The following is a 20,698-nucleotide window of genomic DNA, read 5'->3' on the forward strand; positions in this document are numbered from 1 at the left end:
GCATGACTGCTCATGTCACAAGGAAGTGACAATGGCCCAGCCAAGAGCCAGGAACATCAAGCTGGTTTCTTTTTACCTTACCATGATCCAACCTGACAGAGCAGTCAGGGAGATGGGAAGAGAACTCAAATCCTTCCCAGACTGTGACCGCAGAAAGGATGGATTTGAGTAGAGATTTGTGAGGCTGACAAACACTTTCTGCTGAGACACTTCCCAGAGTGTCCCTCTTTTCCTTGGGTGCTCAGGCACTCACCTGCACAGGCATCTCAGGTGGATAACCAAGGGCAAAACTGGCTGGTATAGCACGTTCTTCCCAGTTTGGAAATGGATGTCAATCCTCCTCCATATGGACATAACCCTCTTTCCAATGTGTTTTCCATTTATCCCTGTTTTGACGCTGAGGCTGGATATAGCTGGAGGGTGCAGGGGAAAGGGGAGAGCAGAGAAAGAACCAGAGTTAAGTTTAATAAAAATAATACAAGTGTTCAAAGTTCATGCTCTGGGAATGAATCAATGTGGATTCTCCTATGTGAGGGCACAGGGCAGGCTCTGAAGAACACATGGTCCCAATAAGACAGCACACTTACTCCTAGAAATAAAATTCAGGTGCTTTTGGGAACGCTTGTTAGACAAGATGAAGTGCAACAAAGTTAAGGACGCTTAGATTGATTAAGAGAGAACACAAAGTACTGTGGGCAGGGTGTCAGAAATAACATTTCCTTGGAGAGGTAAGTGATTGGGGAAGATGTTTGCAAGCCATGGAAGCTGCACATCCATCTTTGGAGGATGATTTTAAAGGAAACTAACTCAATGCTGCATATGGGGAGAGGTGTCTGAGAGACTAAAACTTAATGAAGGACTTGTTGCTATGCAAAATGGTGAGGCAGAAGTCATTAACTGTATTTTTGGAACAGAAGTTTTCTGCTTTTATTCATAGACAGCCATTTAAAATCCCCTACCACTGTTTTGAAATTTTCTTTGACTGAAATGCAGCACTAATTACAGTTTTTTGTGAACTTGCATGGTTCAGGAAAAGGATTTTTATGCAGTGAACATAAATCCATCAATGATCAGGTGGTTCTCAGAAGCAACAGTAGCTATAATATTACCTACCTGGACAGGTAGTGCCTGGATAAAAACAATAATTTAGAGACAGAAAGCAGCAAGGCCCTTTTTCTGGGCAATGTATAATTAGAAACAGTGTGCTGCTGAGATTATAAGCAGTGTGAAATCATATCATTAGCATGTAATTACCATGGCAGACATTTCAAAGTTATCTAGAAGAGATGTTATTAAATCAATTCTCCCCTTTCCTGGGTGCAGTTTGATATTTATGGTACAGTAAACAGGAAAATGTCTCTACATTTTCAGGTATTTCTTATTACAACGAACATTACATTTCCACATGTTGTAATTTCCACTGTGAGGGGCTCCTTGTTCTTCCAGCTGTTATCTCCCAAAAAGATTTTGCCTGTGTAGTGATTATTCATAAAATAAAAATCATTTAAGAAATTTCACAAGTCCTGTGACAGACCTGATAGACGTGGGAGATCATCACCCATCATACAGGAGGATGGAGGGGAGAAAAGCAAAATATCAGGACCTCCACCTCCTGTCTCTGCAGACAAACTTATTTTGATTTACTGCTGCCAAACACATTCATTTATCATTTACTCATTTTGCTTTAGAACAATGAGGTTCACTCTTCCATAACAACCCTTTGGAGTAAATAGAAACTTAAACAAGCTCCAATCACTATGCTGGAAAGAATTCCTTTAGGACAATTTAAACAAACAAAAAAAAAATCTAAACCACAACACCTCCTCCAAAAAAAAAAAAAAAAAAAGGCACACACAACAACAAAAGATCAAACCCAAACCAAATTAAAAAACCCTTAAAGAGCTCTTTCCAGCAGGCTGGAATGCTGATTCTGGTCTTTACAAACTCTCAAGTACAAATCACCTGGAGACCCCACTGCCAGCAGTGACTCCACGTTGGCTAATTCATGAAATTCCCAGTTATTGCACCGAATGTTCAGCACAGATGAAATCTGACTTGGATTTGGGGAATAAATCTGAGATGTTTTACATTCTTCTGATGACCAAAGGTCAGGCTGATGACTTGTTCTTTCTGAGTTAACTTAATTTTTGTTCTTGGCTGCAGAACACTTGGCCAAGGCCAGACTTTCAGAAGCACAAAGGGCTCCTTTTGATTCCTAAATGTGAAGCCGCCTGAATTTCAGTTCTGTTGAGAAACAGGAGCTCCCGCTGGGAATAACAACTGGATTTGCAAAGATGGAGCCACAGGTCACTGGTGATTTAGAAATAAATCCCCTTTTTTGGACACCTGAGTGAAATCTGATTAAAAATCTCATTTCCCCCGTGTGGGGTCCAAGGCCTTTTATAAACCTGTCCCTGCCTGGCAAACGCTTCATAGCCAACACCTGATGCCTCCATGCACCAGCTGGAATTTCTCTTCTTTGTTTTCCATGAGCAGAAGTAAATGCTCAGAAAAAAGAAATGGTTGCAATATTTTTGAAAAAAAACCCCAATGTTTTTCCTCACATCAACAACGACCTCTTGTCTCTCTTCCTTTCAGGGACTTTTTGTCTCTTTTCTTTTCTGGAAAGAGATCAGCTGATCAACACTTGAAAAAATTATGGAAAAACAGGAACAAGTTTCGTTTAAAACTCTTTTTACAGAAAAAAGAATTGTTGGTTTCATTTGTATTTAAACTTTGAAGGTCACTGAAGGGAGGGAAATTAAAGTATTTAATTATGAACAAAATTTTAAGTACTGAAAGGACAGAAACAAAACATTTTGCTTCTTATTTTTGTTTGTAAATGTTAGGTATGGTACCAGTTTCTGACTCAAATTTGGGACCCTTGGCAACCTTCTGAAACTAAAATGAAAGTTATGTCCTAGGGAGCAAAACTGACAAATTTGTGGGTACAACACATTTTATCTGAAAATATAAGAATTCAGTAGAGATCATATCTGGCACCATCAACTTGTGAAAACGTCAACACATTTGTGAAACTTCACCTCACTCACCAAAATTAAGATGGGACTTATTTCAGCGAACTCATACTGCGTTTCACAGGTGAGATTTGCACAGTTTTTCACTCTCTGGCAGGGAAATGTTCTTTTTCTAGTTATTTCCTACAAAGATGGAAACTTTTTCCTAGGCTGGGCTTACATGTGAAAATCCAAACTCAAATAATTTGCAAGAGTTTGGGCTGAGCTCTGCTCTGTCTCAGAGCAATGCAGCCCAAATTCCTCCAAATTGTTGATATATCCAACACTGAATAGAAACTGGAAAACAGCTTTGGAATATGCTGTCCAGAGAACCAAAACATGGGGGAAAGACCATAAAATAATCAAACTTCCATTTCTGCCCTCATTTTCCCCTCACTGCCCTTGCGATGAGTTGTTCCCCTGTGTTCATCCAGATTTTGTCACTCACAGAACTACGAGGTTGCATCAGAGCCCCTTCTCCAGACCACCATCACGATGTTCTCCTAATTTTCACCATCCCAAACTAAGATTTCACACATGGATTGGAAAATCAGTATCTCTTCAACCCCTAAAGAAAAATTGGCGTGTCATAGAATTATAGAATTATTAAGATTGGAAAGGACCTCCAAGACCATCGAGTCCAACCATGCTCCCAGCACTGCCAAGCCCACCACTTACCCATGTCCCCAAGTGCCACATCCACATGTTTTTTAAATCTCTGCAGGGATGGTGACTTCACCACTTCCCTGGGCAGCCAGTCCCAACACTTGATAACCCTTTCCATGAAGAAAATTTTCCTACTATCCAATCTCAACCTCCCCTGGCTCAACTTGAGGCCGTTTCCTCTCCTGCTGTGTCCAGAGGGTGATTCATCCCAAACTCAGACAGGTGTCCAAGAGACCTCGGAGGAACTGCACGGCAATGCCAACCTCCCTAAAGAGAGCTCACGGGCAGTTTAGGTGACTTCCACTCAATTTGCAAATTTTATGGGAGGTGAAGTCACAGAAGACAAACTCCCCCTGCCAAGAACGAAAATGACACATAGAGCCATTGGGAATTAGGTTGGATTCCTCCACCGTGGGTGACATCGGCCTCTGAATAAAGCAACTAGCAAATAAATAAATTTTAAAAAAGTAAATACCAAATAAATAGCAAATAAATAAAAAATACCAAATAAATAGCAAATAAATAAAAAATAACAAATAAATAGCAAGCAAATAGCAAATATCCCGGCCTGAGCCAGAGCTGGCAGCAGGAGAGGAGAGAGGAGCCAGGGAGAGCATTACCTCACCCGCCGTTGCTGGAGTAAGCATGGGACTCATCTGGAGCACTCCACTGCCTCTGGGCAAGTTTTTGGCTTTTCCTGCTGAAAACACTGTTTAATCAGGAGCAACCAGCCTTGAAAAGAGTATTTGCTGTGACTCCCACGTCCCCTGTGAACAACATTCCTGCCACCTCGAGCTTGTTCGGCTGCGGTGTTGACACTTCTTCAGATCTGTCATTAGCTCAGCTGAGGAGAGAACAGAAATGCTATTCAAGGCCCAGCTCCATCGTGGGAGGTTAGGAGTGCAAATCCTCGCCTTGCACTGAAAACATGATGAGTGTTTTATGTTGGTGTTGTGCTTTCTATTTTAGGGAATGCCTTTATGTTACAAGCCCTTTTCTAGCACGTAAAGCACCATTTTTAAGGGATTCTTCTATCACTGCCATACTCATTTATCTTAAACTCTAATCTCCCACATTCCCAAAAATTAACCCAGGACTTAGATTTTGCCTTGTATCTTACAAATGCCAAGCTCTGAGTTTAAAAGAATTTACCTTGTCCCTTGTTTTTCTTTTGCATTTTAAGATTTCTGTGGTGGAATCTGGATCCAGTTGTATCACAAGAAAGATTCAAATGTCACCAAAAGCCGCCTTTTCCGGTTGTAAGATTTTTTGCAAACCATTCTCCTCAGTGTCTTCACACTGTGTTTTTGTTATAGGAGATAAACCAACAGATGTTATCTCAGAGTATCACCAAGAATGGGTTGACCTTTGACTGTGATAACAGGAATCATCATCAGATTTACAGTAAACTCAACAACGTTCCTTCCAGGGAAATGATGCAGTGTTTTGTTGGATAGTTTTGATTTCTGTTTCTGTCCACCAGATTTTCTATCTTTGCCATTCTTCAGACAAGTTAATAATTCAGGACAAAGATGGAATTCCTCCAAAATACTCCTTTCAGTGTTGTCTTCTAAGTAAACTAAGTGCGAATATAAACATTTCAGAGAGGAGACAGACCACTTAAAAAACCAAAACAAAACTCAAAGGCTAGGTCCATTTCATCTGCAACAATCCATTACCTATTTGAACATCTGACCTTGCAGCTCTTGCACACACACAAACATTTTGTTGGAGTTCAGCATCAAGAGTAAAAGGGAAAAATCCTCAACCAACATGTTAAGTACTCTGGAGAAAAACTTTCCATTTCTGCAGGGGAGTGGAAAGCTGAAACAGGCACAAACCTAAGTAAATATTGATTTTTAAATTTTTTTTTTTTAATGATGGATTATCTATGTTTATTGTGTTGAAATTGATGAGGCTTTGGAGAAAACATCTATGAGTCATAATAGCATCAAAAGTGTAAAGTCAAGAAGAAAAATGAGAAAACCTGTAGGAAAAGATCACAGAATTACAGAATATCCTGAGTTGGAAGGGAAGAGAATCATTGAGTTCAGCTCCATCAGGTCCAATAGCTTGTTCTAGAGAACTGAGGCACAGGAGCAATCCCTATTTTATCTCTCTTTAAAACAGGAGATGAGAAACCCCAGTAATTCTGGGACTCGTTGCTTGTCTCTGCTCTCCAGCTCTGCACCCAGAGGTCATTAAAAATATCCATCTCAGCTGGACGTGGAGAGATAGAAAATGAGACTCATCAGCAAAGATTTAATCCCTCACTGGTGTTCAGCAGCTTATGCCCTGACTCCTTCACAAACCAAGGCTCTGAGGGACATGAACTGCACTCCAGTCTCTGGAAACGTGGGAAAGCAATGCTGGTGCTGGTTGGGTGCATTTTTGTACCCTTACAGTCTTTAGCACACTCCAGTGTGTGAATCATCTCTAACAGGTTGTCCATCCTATATCCCATGGAGACTTTTGCTTTTCTGTTATTTCTAGTAAGGGATATCTCTTAAAATGCCTTAGGGACCGTGGAGAAACCGTAGAATCATAGATACAACATAACGATTCAACAGTGTCCATAAGGGAAGTGCTGGTTGTTCATCAATAAGACACCTCTTACTCAACCCCTGGAGCTTCAGGATTACGTGTTCATCTGTTGGAGAGGGCATTTGGAGATAGGACAAAGGGGTGATGCCTTTAAACTGCAAAAATTTAGGTTTAGATGGGATATTAGGAGGAAATTCTTCCCTGTGAGGGTGGGCAGGCCCTGGCACAGGATGCCCAGGGAAGCTGTGACTGCTCTTGGATCTCTGGAAGTGTCCAAGGCCAGGTTGGACAGGGCTTGGAGCAACCTGGGATAGTGGAAGGTGTCCCTGCCCATGGCAGGCGATGGAATGGGATGATCTTTTTTAAAATCCCTTCCAACCCAAACCATCCTTCACAATCCAAAATGACAAGTTACTTTTAAAGTATTTGGGACAAATTCAGACATTTTCCTTTCTAAAAGATTTATCCCAACCCCCCAAAAAAAAGCAGTAAGCAGACATACTGACGTGTGGAAAGATGCTTCTCATGACTTTAAATTGGAGAAATTATTGTAAACATCCAGCTATATTTTCCCCATAAGATCCATTTTTGAATACTTCAGTCTCTTCCAGACTCTCTTACTCATAATTGCTGCTCTCTTAGAGGGTATAGTAAAAGCAAGTGACTGTTTGCCAAGTGACAAACACACACATACAAACCCCTGAGCCTCACAGATGTTTTCAGGAAGCTGCAACCCCTGATAAATCTTTGCAGACCACTGAGATGAATAATATTTGTGGATGCATTTTTGAGGCTGCCAAACTGGAGAGGTATTTGTGGCTGTGGGCTTTGCCACTCACATGGAAAAGTATGTTTTCCCTATATCCATCCTATAGGCTATATTTTGCACATCTGCCTTTAATTAGAACCATTTCATATCTTCAAGAATATGTGACATCAAATGAGTCATTTAGAAATTGGAGTTAACCAGCAAATTATGCACTCCTCTGTTTTTTCATTTGTGAATTGCCACTGTCGACATTCCCTCAGGGCAGAGTTTTTTAGCAAATCTGGGGAACCCAAATGTATGGCAAATGTCACAGGCCTGGGGACAGATCAGACCTGCATTTTTACACCATATACCTACTTACTACAGCTATTTCTCCCCTAACACATGGAATAACCTAATCTCTGTCTCTTGTTTGTTTGGGTTTTTTTCCCCCAGATATTTCAGGGAAGGAAAGGGAAAACCAGCCTTAAATCCTGGAGGAGCTCTCCAAGCCAAGCTTCGTTTCTGATTTCAGTGATGCTTAAAGCACAACATGAGGTTGTTATTCCGTGGTCCCTTGCTGAAACAGGTCACTGTGGCCTCCCCTGTTAAAAGCTGCCTGCCAATTATATTTTGCTCCAGGCCAGAATTCTGCATAAAAACACCAATGAATTATTAGCAGAGGGAAAAGGCTCTTTATTGCTCTTATTTATACTTCAGCAGCACTTGGGGGATGGAAGACTCCAGCCCTGGTGCTGTTCAGAAATGCTGCAAGAAACATCCCTGCTGATAATAAGTGCAGCAGACAAGAGGTGAAGAGGAGAAGTGAAGAGGGAAACCAGAGCAGCTCAGTCCCAGATGCACATAGCCCCCACCAAATCCAGTCACTGCATTGTGAGAATCACCTAAATCTGATCTCACTGCATGGAGAGAGTTTAATCAGCCAATTGTTTTAATTGGAAGAGGAGCTGATTCACAGAACTGATTTCACCACAAGAAGGAGAAAGAATGGGACAATTACTGAGAATTATTTAGCAACGTCTCATGAGCCGTTGGAGTCTCCATGAACTCAGAGTGAAACTCCATCACCAGGGACTGGAATAATTTCATTTTGGCCTGAATTTCACTGATGGGTATACAAGGTATATATAAAACAAATTACCTGTCACTCTGGGACTCTGTTTTCCCAATTTTATACAACAGCTCCTCTCATCTTTCTCCTGGACATCGCCAGCCTTGCTGCTTTCTTCCAGTTAGGAGTTTCTGACTGGCATTGGCCCCCAGGAATGACAACCAGCCTGGCAAGCCACAAGCAATTTACACTCCACAGTTGCAATATTCCCTTTATGCACTTAGGTTTTGGCCCATTTTTCTCTCTATGGTTATGCAACACTAATTATATTCAATTTTTTTCCAGGGGAGTTGATAGAAACACATCCAAAGGCATATTTCCCTAGGCAATAGCCTGCTTTAATAAATTCTGGTTGCACTGGAAATATTGGTATTTTAATCTGCAAAACAGAGATTAGGCAAAAGTTTCTAATATTGCTTAAGCACTTCAAGCCAAGCAGCAATTCCATTGTACTTTAAATTAAACATGAGATTTTCATGTCATTCTAAAGGAGGGTGGATACATTTCTTCACCAAATGTATGTTCCAATTGTATATTCACGATTTTAGATCAAGACACGAAGAAAATAACCAACATTTGCTGTGTGCACAGCAGGTGACACACTGATCCATTGCTAAACCCCACATTTCTGATCAAGTGTATTAAATATTTTTACAGAAATTTAATCTAATCCTTGCTTGAAAAATAAATCCCAGACAAGAGCAATAAGGATAAGGGACTTCTAGAGAAAGCAATGCTTGCTCAGGCAAGATGGATAAATTAAAGGCAAGTTGGATAAAGTAAATAATGAAGTCCACACCTTCAAAAATTATTTTTCTGTCTATGTTCTGTTAGCAGGCAGAGGCCTGGACATCGTGATAATCTATAGACAACCAGATTTAACTTCTGGGTAACTTATCCCAGTAAGAAATAGCCACAATTTAGGGGGAAAAACCATTCTTTTACATCTGTGCATGTCGACCTACAGCAGCAGTATTGAAACCAGCTCACATAAAGCAGGGTTGTTCTGGATTTACCATCACTTTGAACAGATTCTCTCCCAATTAAATCTACCCAGAGCATGAAGAAACCCTGCTGGTAATACAAAAACCATTTTGCTTCACTTGCTCTCAGTTTTCAGCAGCACAAGGACACTCAGCATCAGCCATGGATACCCTGGAGCACTGGTGAGCATGGGAACCTTTCCTGGTGCAGACAGGACCTTTCCAACTTTGCACACCAGATACGAGTTTGGCCTGGCTAATTTAACAAAATCCACTTTAAAACCCCTAATCAAGCAGGAAAAGGTTGCTCAGATGCTCAGACTTTCCTCTTACTCAAGATGGCAGCAGAGATATTGAGTCACCGAGCAGAGCTGGCTCCTGGGTTTATTTTCTGCACCTCTAACAGGGCTGCTGCCAGTGCCTGGAAACAGCTTCGTTCTGGAATGGAACAAGGCAGAACCCAATAGAAAATAAAACAAGGGAGTCGGGAGTTCATTCCGGATGTTCCTTACCGTGTCCTGTTGCTCCTGGCCGTGTCCTCTGCTTTCCACACAGGAACACATGATGTTTGCACAACCTCCTCACAGAAATGACTTGTCTCCAGGTTGCAGCATCAGAGAGACAAACCAGAGGAGTATCCTGGAAAAGGAGAGATGGGTGATGTGAAACAGATGTTTTCCCTTAATTGCTTATTGCAAAGGCAGCCCAGTAATTAATCCACCTGCTGGGCTTCCACAGGGATAATTACTCACCCAGTGATCCCAGCCAGCTGAATTTATGTTTTCCATGCCTCGTTATATCCATCTCTGCCCAACAGTATGCCCCAAAGTGCTGCACAAGTGCCACACTCATATGAATACCCATCTCCTTCTTGCCTAGAGAAGCTGTGGCTGCCTCTGGGTCCCTGAAAGTGTCCAAGGCCAGGTTGGACAGGGCTTGGAGCAACCTGGGATAGTGGGAGGTGGATTGGAACAAGAGGATTTTTTAAGGTTCCTTCCAACCCAAACCATTCTGACTCTGCAGCTCTAGGTGCAGTGAGGAATACAGGTATTTTCAACGCTGCTTAGCTATAAAGAGTCACATGGCAAGTAGGGTTTTCCAGAGAATCTAGAGATGTTAATTAAAAATAATAGTATGGTACATGTGAGAGCAGAGCTTACCTATCACATGAGTAAATAATTAATGTCTGAAAATCCCTGTTTCTTCTAAGACCACTTTAGTCATAAGAACTGCTCAGAAACACACAGTGAAGGTCTCTGAATATCCAGGTGATGTGAGAGCTGATTTTTAATCTGCTCATAAGTTGCTATTCTAAGTCACGTTCAGCACAGAGCAATGGTTGGTGTTTCCCTATCATTTTCCCCAAATATTTCAAGACTTGCACTCAATGGCACTGGTCAGTGAGGAGCGAAGCCCTTGGTAGTGAGTTCTGATCGTGGTTAACATGCAATTAACAGCTACAAAGAGTTAATTGAATGAAGGAAAACAGAAGTTTCAAGGGATCTCCGCTTCTCACCTAGACCTTGGAAGCAGGGGCAGCCATGCCTCCAATGCTCCAACAGTGGGACTGGATCCTTCCTCACTGCCAGAGGAATTTGGCTTTGATGGATTGGCTGGTGCACAAGTGACAGGAGGTGAAAAATTGTCTCTGACTGCACTTGATAGGGCTGGAAACAGAACGTGACCTGAGCTCCAAGCATGGTTCTGGTCCTCATTAGCACCCTTCATCTTCCCTTCTTTTCCAGGGAGCTACTTATTTCTGAGCCTCAGGTGAGAGCCAGCACCAGCTGGAGATAATTTAGTCCTACTTCACTAATGTTGATGTCTCTGGATTTAATACTGGCTCTTCTGGAACCCTCCTAGGGCCCTTTGGCTCAGTGAGGTGGCTCAGGTAGTTGTCCTGAGCATAATATTTTGTTAACCAAGAGGGTGCAGATCTATTTCAAATACAAAACAGGAATCTGCACATCCAGGACTAACAAAGCTCCCCATACTCTGCCACTGCTGGATGCTCAGCAGCCCTCAGCTGTGGGGAACATCTTCAAAAGCCTTTCAGGCTTAACTAATGCCTGCTGGAGAAACACTCAAAACCAAAATTAAGTCCTCAGAGGGAAAATTCAGTGGCTGGAGAGATGGATTTGGATGTGCTGGGAATGCAGAGAGGAGTGAGAGTTGAGCTTTGTCAGGGTGGTCACCAAGCACTTTGCTCAGTGGAAGAGGCATCCAGATGCAGCCAGTCAGCCCCCACTGCTCTCCCCGTGGCTCCTGGGAATACCTGATCCAAGGCACCTAAGCAATGGCCTAGGGAGAAGCTGGGCGAGAGCCCAGATACAGCAAGTTATGAGAAGAACAGACAAATAACTGAGGCACATCACAACAGCCTTTGCCCATACCCTTGGCCATGGAATATTTTTCCTGCACTGTTGCTCCTGAGCTCTATCCAGGGGTGTTCCCAGCCTTGTCTCACCTGCAGTTCCCGTGTGCAGGATGATGTGGTACAGAGGGACATCAGTGATGGACAGGAGATACCAAAAGCATCCTCATCAGTGCTATAAAAACCATGGGCATTATCCCAGGACCAGAACAAAGGAGGGACACAAAGAGACTGAAGAAACCTGTGAGTTTACAGTAACTTTAGTTTTTTCACAGACTCCCCTCACCCATGTTGAGCAAAGCCAAATTTAAAATATCTTTTTGCTTTAATTTCAAAGAGTTCAGTTTGGCGCCTGCCTTGCACATGGCTCTGGTGGGAAATGCTGGTGTGATATATATCACAAACAGAGTTTTTCCTTCAAGCCCCTCAAAATCTCATCTGCTTTATCTGTGCCCGCTCTCACACCCAGTCATTTATGCAGGTAACTGCAGTCCCCTCACTTGCCAGTGGCATGGAAAAGCCCTGGAATTAACCCAGCAGTTTTGATGTCTGCAGTAATTGTACTCTGCCTCCTCTTTCACGGAGAAAAAATTTGCTACAATACTCAAGATAAAACAAATAAATCCAATCTAAAAGCCCATCTAATTGAATTAAATGAAAGTAGCCTCTCAGACTGCCCGTTCTGTGAATCACATTATCTTCATGTTTACTGACTCTTTGACAGGAGTCTAAATGATCCCAAATCTAATCAGAATAAATCAACTAAACAAAAAAAAAATCCCTTCTAAAGAGGACAGACGTTCTTAACAGTCATCTGGAACAGATTATTCCTCTCCAAGTAGCATTGTTGATACTGAAAGTGTGGTAACAATATCCTTTTCTAATGTGGCTCTGCTGTGGCTCCATCCATAATAAAACCAGTCGATGCCAAAGAACCCACTTAGCATGACAAGCTTCCCAAAACCTGGATTATTTGTGTAAGACTCTGATTTGACATTCTGAGCTCCATGATCTGATGAAATTTCTTCTAATATTTTTTAAGGAGACCAAGGAATGAGCATCACCTAATCTGGGGAAATGCTTGTGTTGAACCGTATACCCTCCAAGTCCTTGTAAATCCTAAACGCTACTAAAGAGAGATGGAGGCTGAAAATCAAAACAACTTTCCCTGTTTCCAACCTTGTAAAGCCTAAAATAACTGCACCTTTTCCATTTTCTTGGGTATATACTGCCAGCTGTGTGGCATGGCTGCATTCAAAGCTTACCACAGGAAAAGCAGAGTAGACATTACTCTCAGAAATGATGGATCAACGTCATTCAAAGAACACCACCATTACACCAAATACTCAGTGAAACCAAATAATATGGAGGGCTCAAAAGGAGGCAACTGAAGCAAAATCACCCAGTAGAAAGAACTGAACACTCAGCATTTTTTAGCTCAAATACATCAAAGAGTGGCCTGGAGGATCCCAAATGAAGGCATTTCTACCACAGCAATGGTGGTCAGTGCTGGGAAGGTGCCTTTTTTTGCTAAAAACCACCTCCACTTCTGCCACCTTACAGATATTTGTGTCTCATTGTCCAGCACTTTTCTGTCTCAAGTGATAAAGAAGTGATTAGGGGCAGAGAGATGGGGACTGCAGTTCCTTAGCAAATTGCATTTAAAATTATAGGAGTTCCATGACTTTAGTCCTATTTTTTCCTTCTCCCATTGTCCACTTGCTGATGCAGGATCTGTTCCTGTCCTACTTACACAGCCTCAGTTTCTCTAGATGTACACCTCCACAATTACACAAAAAAATAGTTCTTCTTTGTAAAAGCTCTTCAGAACTTTGTGAGGAAAAACAAGGAAAACAACATCATAACAGACCCTGTTAGATGCTGGACATTACCAGTTCCAGCTGTTCTATCAGCCAAACACTTCCAAACTATTTAGCCCAGAGCAGCAAATCTCAATGAAAAGCTGATCAAAAAAAAAACAAGAACGGGGGATGAGAAGAGTCAGAACCACTTCAGAACTTCTTTGAAGTCTTAGTCTTCCCCATCAGTCTGCTGTTCCCTGAGGTCACTGTGCTGTGCCTCAGCCCAAATGCCATCCCCTCACAAGAATTAAAGAGCCCTGGGTGCAACTTTGCATTGTTGCCTGTCCGCGCTGAGGAGAGCAGCCCGTGATCCGCGAGAAGCCACAAAACCAGCCAGCAGATTTTGTCCGTGTGGTTGTTGGCAGCTGCTGGGACAAAACATGGCTTGGAGTCATAACAGGACCTGGGGTCCCCTCCCTGCAGCCCTGCCACCCTCGCTGAGAGCCAGCTGGGAGCCTTTTTTCTTCTTCTCTTTGTTGTCTGTGTTGCCTGATAGCAGAGGTCCTGCCAGCCTACAATTAGAAACAAGAGCTGTGCCTTTGTGCTCTGTCTGCCCAGAGATAGGGCAGTAATTTATGTAGCCAGCATGCCAAGGACTTGCCAACAATGTCAAAACCAAGTTCATAATAAATTACTCTTTTTGGGGCACTTCCTTCACTTGCCAATGGAGGAAAAGCAAAGAAAAATGACAAAGAGCCCAGCTCGTTTCCTTCAGACAACTGTGATTGATTACAGGAGAAACAAGGAGGATTCCAAAAACATTACTCTTATAAGGGAAGGTAACTCAATCTCCAGCAAAAACAAACAGCCATGTTTAAATAAACCTTCTGAGAAGTGCTACTGCCCTTTTCCCTAGAAATTGGGGGAGCATTTCTTCCCCCTGATATTGTTCCGCTGTGTGAGACGCTGTTCTGCAGACCCAGCGATCTCCTTTGGTTTGGGTGGCCTGGTAAGTCACCAAAGGATAAAAGGCGGAGAACAAAGGGAAAAATAAATATTATGAGCTGCAGCTGAAGTGCCTGACAGATGTTGGGTTGCTGCTTGTGGGAACTGCCTTCCTGCTCCAGAGCAGAGGGTTCACCCCGCTCACAACCCAGGCTCCTGCTCCTGGTAGGGAAGGGGTGGGATGGGCAAGGTCTTTTGCCAGTACACCCTCCCAGAGACCACTGGTCAGTGGTTTAGGGACTTCCCCCAGCTCTCTCAGGAACAGTGAATTCAATAAATTACAGCAACACTGAGGCCACATACCCTGCAAGGGTCCTCACAGACCTTAGAGCTTTCAGCAGTACCAACAGACTCAAGAACAACCTTCCCATGGCTCCGAAGACAGAACCCAGCCCCTCTGCACTGACCTTCTCCAGACCTTTTTCTCTCCCTTGTGGGAAAGGTGGGAAGGTTAAATATCACCTTCATTCCTCCTCTTCTGCTTTGGCACCAGAATGGTAAATTGCTCAACACAACCAATAGAAGTGGGTTCATTAAATTTTGGGAACAAATGCAGGTGTTCAAGAGAAGTCAGGTCATGGGCATTCAGCCTGGCAAAGCTCCTGGAGAAATGGCATCTACGTGCCCGCTGGTGTTTAGGTCATGCTTTTCCTTCTCGTCACACACGTAGAACCCCAACCTCTGATCCCGTGAGGTGTGGAAAGCCCCAGGAAATTGCCAAGTTCCCCTGCACCCTTGAACAACCCCCAGGGATTTATTGCCCGGACTGAGTGTGATCCCAAGGCACGCCCTGTGCCTCCCTGGCCACTGGCCTTGCTCTTTGCTTGACTTTCTTATTCCTGACTTGTTCCTTCATTAATATGGGCTATTAGGAAAACCCATTCTCTCCACAGAGATAAGACATAATTAATGACACGGGGCAAATTAGTCATGCAGTTACTTGGGTTTGTAGTTCTCTGAGATGCTGTGAACACATCACTCAGACTCAGGGTAGATTTTTTCCTTACTAAGCTTATTGTGCTTTATGAAGTTCATCAGCAAGAGAAAGGTGATTAAATCAGCCTTTTTTACCACAACTTTAAAACTAGTAGGATAAAGAAGTGGGGAGAAAAACAGCAAGACTTGTCTTTATGGATTTCTGTGATGGTGAAAAGGCTGGCAGGGATAACTTGCTCATGAATTAATAGTGACCTGAGCTGCTGTGGTCAGCTGAGAACAAGAGCTTGCACATAGATTCAAGCAAATCAGGCAGGGTTAAATCCCTGAGGAGCCCAGGCAGCTGGGACATCCTAAGTGCGAAGCAGGCAGTGCTGCCAAGGCTCCTTTTACAGCCTGTGGAGACAGCAAGACAACTTGGCCCGGACTCCAAAATAGCTGGCATGGGAATCAGGGCCAAAAGAAAATGCCAAGGGAAGAAGCATGCCTTCAGCACAGCCTTGCAGGGAATTAGGGGCTCCGGGTGCTGGCTCCCAGTCTCAGTGTTATCCATCCACGGCTGGATAAATGCCCTGAGGCAGAGTCCTGAGGAGAATCACAGCCCTCACCTACTCATTCAGTGCTGGAGGAGTCACCTTTGAGGCATGAGACATCTCCCTCATCCCTGGGCCAAGAATTCCACTTGTATCCCATGCCCTGCTGCCATCCCTGGTCTCTGTCAATGGCCACACTCTGGCTGGGCTCTCAATCAACTCTCCAGACTGAGCTCGATGGCTAAAAATGCCTTGGGGACACCCTCCCCTGGTAGCCAGAGGCCTCTGGAGAAGACAAGCCAATGAAGGGATGCCCATGATCCAAGGATGGGAATGAAGAGATGGACATCTGTGTCTCTGCCTCTGCCTTCCCTGAGGGCAGTGATGGTCAGTTTGCCCAGAAACATCAGCAGAAGGGACGTTCTGATGCCTCAGGAACCTCCTGGTGGGAATGGAGGTGGATTTTCAGGGGCTTTCTAACTGGGCAGCAAGTCAAAGAGGAGGAGATTAAGGGTCTATACTTTGGGCTGAGACACTCTGAGCTAAACCACAAATGATCAAACACTTTCTATTTGTGACATCAGCCCTAAGTGCCTTAACTGTCTGCCTGGGAGATCCAGCTCATCATCCCAAGTCCCTGTGAGGCAGGAGGTACCACCTGAAAGCCTCTGCAGAGCTCCTGAACCACACAGCCTGCACAAATAACCCTGCAGGAAAGCTCTGTTTCAGAGTAGTTTGCAGTGAAAATGAAACGCTTGAGCACAACGTGTTCTTTGAAGTGCATTCCTGAAGGTACATGTGGCTGTGATCTCTTTGTATCGTTTCCCAGATTGATTAGGAATGTACCTATTTTTTAAAAAAATTAAGATCTTCAGCATGGTCAGAAAAAGCCCTCCTGGGTTATATTCTCTGGCTTCTCAGCCTAGGCTCCCTTCGGGTGAATTGTCTCATGCATCCTCATACAACTTCAAAGGAGACACTTGAAAGAACTCAGAAACCACCACCATAAACTGACTAAGAGAGTATTTTAAGAAGTATTTTAAGCTGTCAACTCAAATACCTTTCAGAGACAGATACAACACTGAACTGCAGGGCGTTTTTATTTTTTTCCATGGGATAGTTAGTTTTATTCCCCCCAAAACTGAATGCTTACACTTTTGATCCCTGTTCTTCCTGGCAGCTTTCACGTTTCCATCATTTGGCAACCCAGCAAGGATTAGGAGACTTCCTGATGTCCTCCTCCTCCCTGAAAAAGAACACATGGCTGACGTAAACTCTTTTGCTTGGAATATTTGGGCACACAACAAATGGGGATCTCTTACCTGCTCTGGTGTCACTTCTCGTGCTTTGCCTGCTGCACTGACCTGATAAAATGCAGTGCCAGTGGAACAGATTTATATCAGGGAGGATTTAGCCTGGAAAGTAGCTTCCTCTCCCCATGGCCATTGCGTGCTTCTAACCCCTTCTAAGGCTGTGGGAACACAACATGGAGCTCCTATAGGGAGAAGAAAACAAAGGAAAGAAAACACCACATCTAGCAGGTAACAGGTTATGATTTTGCTGGATTGGTTAAAACAGGGAGCACATCCAGATTATTTTGAAGGTTTGGTACCTCCTTAACATTTTTCGTTCAAAAAGTACCACTTATTCAGGGCCTTTTTGGGCAGATGGCCACTGAAAATGTGAATGGAAATCCACTGATTAAAGAGTGTACATTTGCAACACTAAGAGATATCAGCCAGCCATAAAAGAGGTGTAAATCATTATTTCATATCTGGTCACGGCAGTAGCCATAATCAATTTGTGATACTCTCACGTGCCTGATCCTTGACACCTTTTATGACTTTATCTGCAGATTTCCTCAGACCTGGAAGTGTCCAAGGCCAGGTTGGATGGGGATTGGAGCAACCTGGGATAATGGAAGGTGTCCCTGTCCATGGCAGGGGGTGGGATGAGATGAGCTTTAAGGTCCCTTCCAACCCAAACCATTCCGTGATTCCATGATACTCCCAGTATCTGAACACTGGGGGTATTTCTCTGTAACCTCAGCATCTGAAGCTGCTGAATAAACCTGTAGGTCCCTCCAGCCAGGTTGCACAGCACCACAACAAAAGGACCCACCATGGGAAAGGCAGAGGTGTGGGGTTCGTATCTGTTTCAATAAATGCTTCATACACGAGTAAAGACTCACACGGGGTCATCTCCCAGATTACCTCACCTCTGTATTCCCACCTCCTCCAGGCCACTCTTCAGGCCTGCTCCAAGATGGTCTACAGGTGATAAAGCCTTCTCTTATGATCCTATTGCTAAGTTTAAAACTTCCATCTCCTCATCACTGCCACATTTTAAGTAAATTTAAGACCCCAGGCACAGGTATTTTTTAGCTGTTTAAGAACATTTATTAATGGAAATTTAGATTTCCCTGGCAGTTGAGTATGGGGTTGGAAGCTGTAAAATTTCATTAAACCACTTGAGGAGGGATAAAATAGGACTAATTGTTGTGCCCCAGCTAAAAGTAACTTGGATGACATCACCTGGGCAGCAAACAGAAAACCAGGGAGCTCCACACATCTCCCACATTTGGCTGGAGGGTTTGGTGCAAGGAAAGACAAACTCCCCACTGACCTGGATGAGTCTGTGCCCTCTCCACATCAGGAACAAGGACATTAAAGTCTCTCAGACCTGTCTGACCCTGAGGATGATCTTTCCTGTTTGACTGTCCTAAAACTTGGGAGTAGAACTGCAATTTCAAACTGGTAATTACTTGGCAAGCAAATAAACTACAGCAGTGCTGGACCCTGAAAAGTTAAACTACCATGTGAACTCTCATTAAGTACTTTATTCATATTTTTTTTTCTAGAGAAAGCCCCCAAATTTGAATTAAAACAGAAGAGTCAACAGGAAGAGAAAGTGCAAGCTAAGTGCAAGATATTTCTTTTGCTTTCAGTAGCTGCATTAAGGACAAGAAGCCAAGAACAAAATATTAAATAAACATTGGAAATACTAAGGTTTTGGTGTTTCATGGCAATTGTTTTCAGATGGATAGACATAAAATAATCCCACATCAAACTAACTGTGTCTGACATGCCTGCCACCAGGTATGGCCCTAGCGAGGCAGATATGGAGGAAGTGGTGAAAAGGAGGATAAATTATTTGCCCCAAACCCACTCCCAGTTCCTCCAGTCCTTTCCAGTGAGGGTTGTTAACACCCACACCTCACCATTCAGTGGTGTTTGTCAGGATTTTCTTCAAGCAACATTTCTGAAAGGTCACTACTGACAGAAGCATCCTGTTGTAAACCAGTCATCAAACACCTGTGGAACAAACTGGTTTTCCAGCAAGGTCAGAAGCTGGACTGGGCAGGAAGATGCTGCACATGGGACCTGCTGTGCTGAAGGGAAGACCTGAATTAAGAATTGCTGCTGCTCTTAGATGCCACCAACACAGTCTGACGCTGCCATGGCTCCTCTTGTTGAAGGAACATCAGACAAGATTATTCCCCCAGATCCCATCAGGTCTGTGGCCACAGTGTATGGACACATTTGGATAGCCCATGGAGATGCCCCCCTGAAGTTATTCCATCTCTGGAAGGGAGTGTTTGGACCAGCACTTGGAAATGGCAGCATCAAGCTAAACCTGTTCAAAACTAAAAATCGACCTGGAGGAACTAATTCAGAAAAGGGTGTGAATTCCAGTAAATAACATGGAAGAGCAATATTCCTGTCCCTCACAGCTGCAGGAGGAAAAAGCCAAGTTCTATCTGTTCCAGGTCATCTGTTTCAGGACATCCAGGAAACAAGCTACCCATAAAGTTAGGCAGGACAGTCAGACATTGGATTCCATCCTGGAGAACAAACAATAAGGACAAGGAATTTCTTGCCTTGCCTTTCCTGAAATCTGAGCTGCTGTTAACCAGCCCTGTTGAACAACAAACCCACGATCCCATCGCACACAATGTCTCTGGATTCAGCAGGAGGAAACCTGGAATTTGGGATTTCTGTCTCCAGAGAGATTCCCCCTTCTGACATTCCCAGCCACAGGACACACCACAATTCATGTTCTCTACCACAACCCTTTGAGGAGAAAAGGAAGATGTTTCTCCAAGATTTCTGTCTTCCAGGAATGAAATTTTACTCACAAGTTTCTTCCAGGGATGGCAAAGAGAAAGAGAGTTGGAAAGCAGGGAGCATTCCCAGTAGGTGAGGTCCCTTCCGAAAGGTCCACATAACCCATGCCAGTATGACCATAGCTTGGATTGAATATTTCCTTTTAGCAATGAAATTTAAGGCTGAAATCTGAGCTCTTGGGACCCTGGTAGCTTGAATGCCACAACAAAAACTCAGGTCTATACCTGCTCTTTATTTAGTCCTATATGAAATGTGAGATGTGAAATATGAAATATGAAATGTGAAATGTGAAATGTGAAATATGAAATACTAAATACTAAATACAAAATATGAAATGTGAAATACGAAATATGAAATATTTGGGCAACATGAGGGTTGAAGCTAGATGACCTTTAAGGTCCCTTTCACCCCAAATCATTCTGAAGAATATGAAAATTGGCACTTGCAACCAAAATCCTGCCTGTGTTCTGTAGGCAGCCTTCCTCTTCCAGGTGTGGAAAAAGAAAAGTCTCCATTAAAACCTTCCCCTTCCATTGCCCCCACTGTGCTTGGACCCCATCTATTAGGCCACCCTTATTCCTTTATTCTGGAATTTTCTTTGGAAGCTTAAGGAGCTTTTTTGGAGCAAGGAGTGGCTCTTTTTTGCTGTGCTATGGACAAAACGAGTCCCATGCCTCAGCAATCTCCCATCCACTGCAGGACATCCGTGTTACTCCACCTCCTCTGTGGAATGGCAGGAGACAGGATCAAGAGAACCACAGTGGGTGTGCAGGAAGAACGAGGTGACCTCCAGCTCTGCTAAAAGATGGGTGTTTATTTCTTTCCCAAGAC

At 43.4% G+C, this 20,698-nt stretch overlaps 1 protein-coding gene across 6 annotated transcripts in view; it reads right to left on the minus strand.

Annotated features, from left to right (window-relative positions):
- Positions 1 to 20,698, minus strand: part of LOC125332082 (hepatocyte nuclear factor 4-beta-like) — a 53,380-nt gene that overhangs the window by 27,535 nt on the left and 5,147 nt on the right. For 5 of the 6 annotated variants that reach the window (XM_048316692.1, XM_048316693.1, XM_048316691.1 and 2 more), the window contains 5 exons: positions 17,063 to 17,235; positions 16,894 to 16,986; positions 9,603 to 9,729; positions 4,304 to 4,527; positions 254 to 413 (listed from right to left, as the gene is read on the minus strand). The gene's annotated coding sequence lies outside the window, so the exon portion shown is untranslated. Of the gene's footprint in view, positions 1 to 253; positions 414 to 4,303; positions 4,528 to 4,835; positions 4,938 to 9,602; positions 9,730 to 16,893; positions 16,987 to 17,062; positions 17,236 to 20,698 lie in introns of those variants that run through there. The other variant, XM_048316694.1, reaches the window with a different exon arrangement.

This window comes from Corvus hawaiiensis, chromosome 12, assembly GCF_020740725.1.
Source record: "Corvus hawaiiensis isolate bCorHaw1 chromosome 12, bCorHaw1.pri.cur, whole genome shotgun sequence".
NCBI classification, from domain to species: domain Eukaryota; kingdom Metazoa; phylum Chordata; class Aves; order Passeriformes; family Corvidae; genus Corvus; species Corvus hawaiiensis.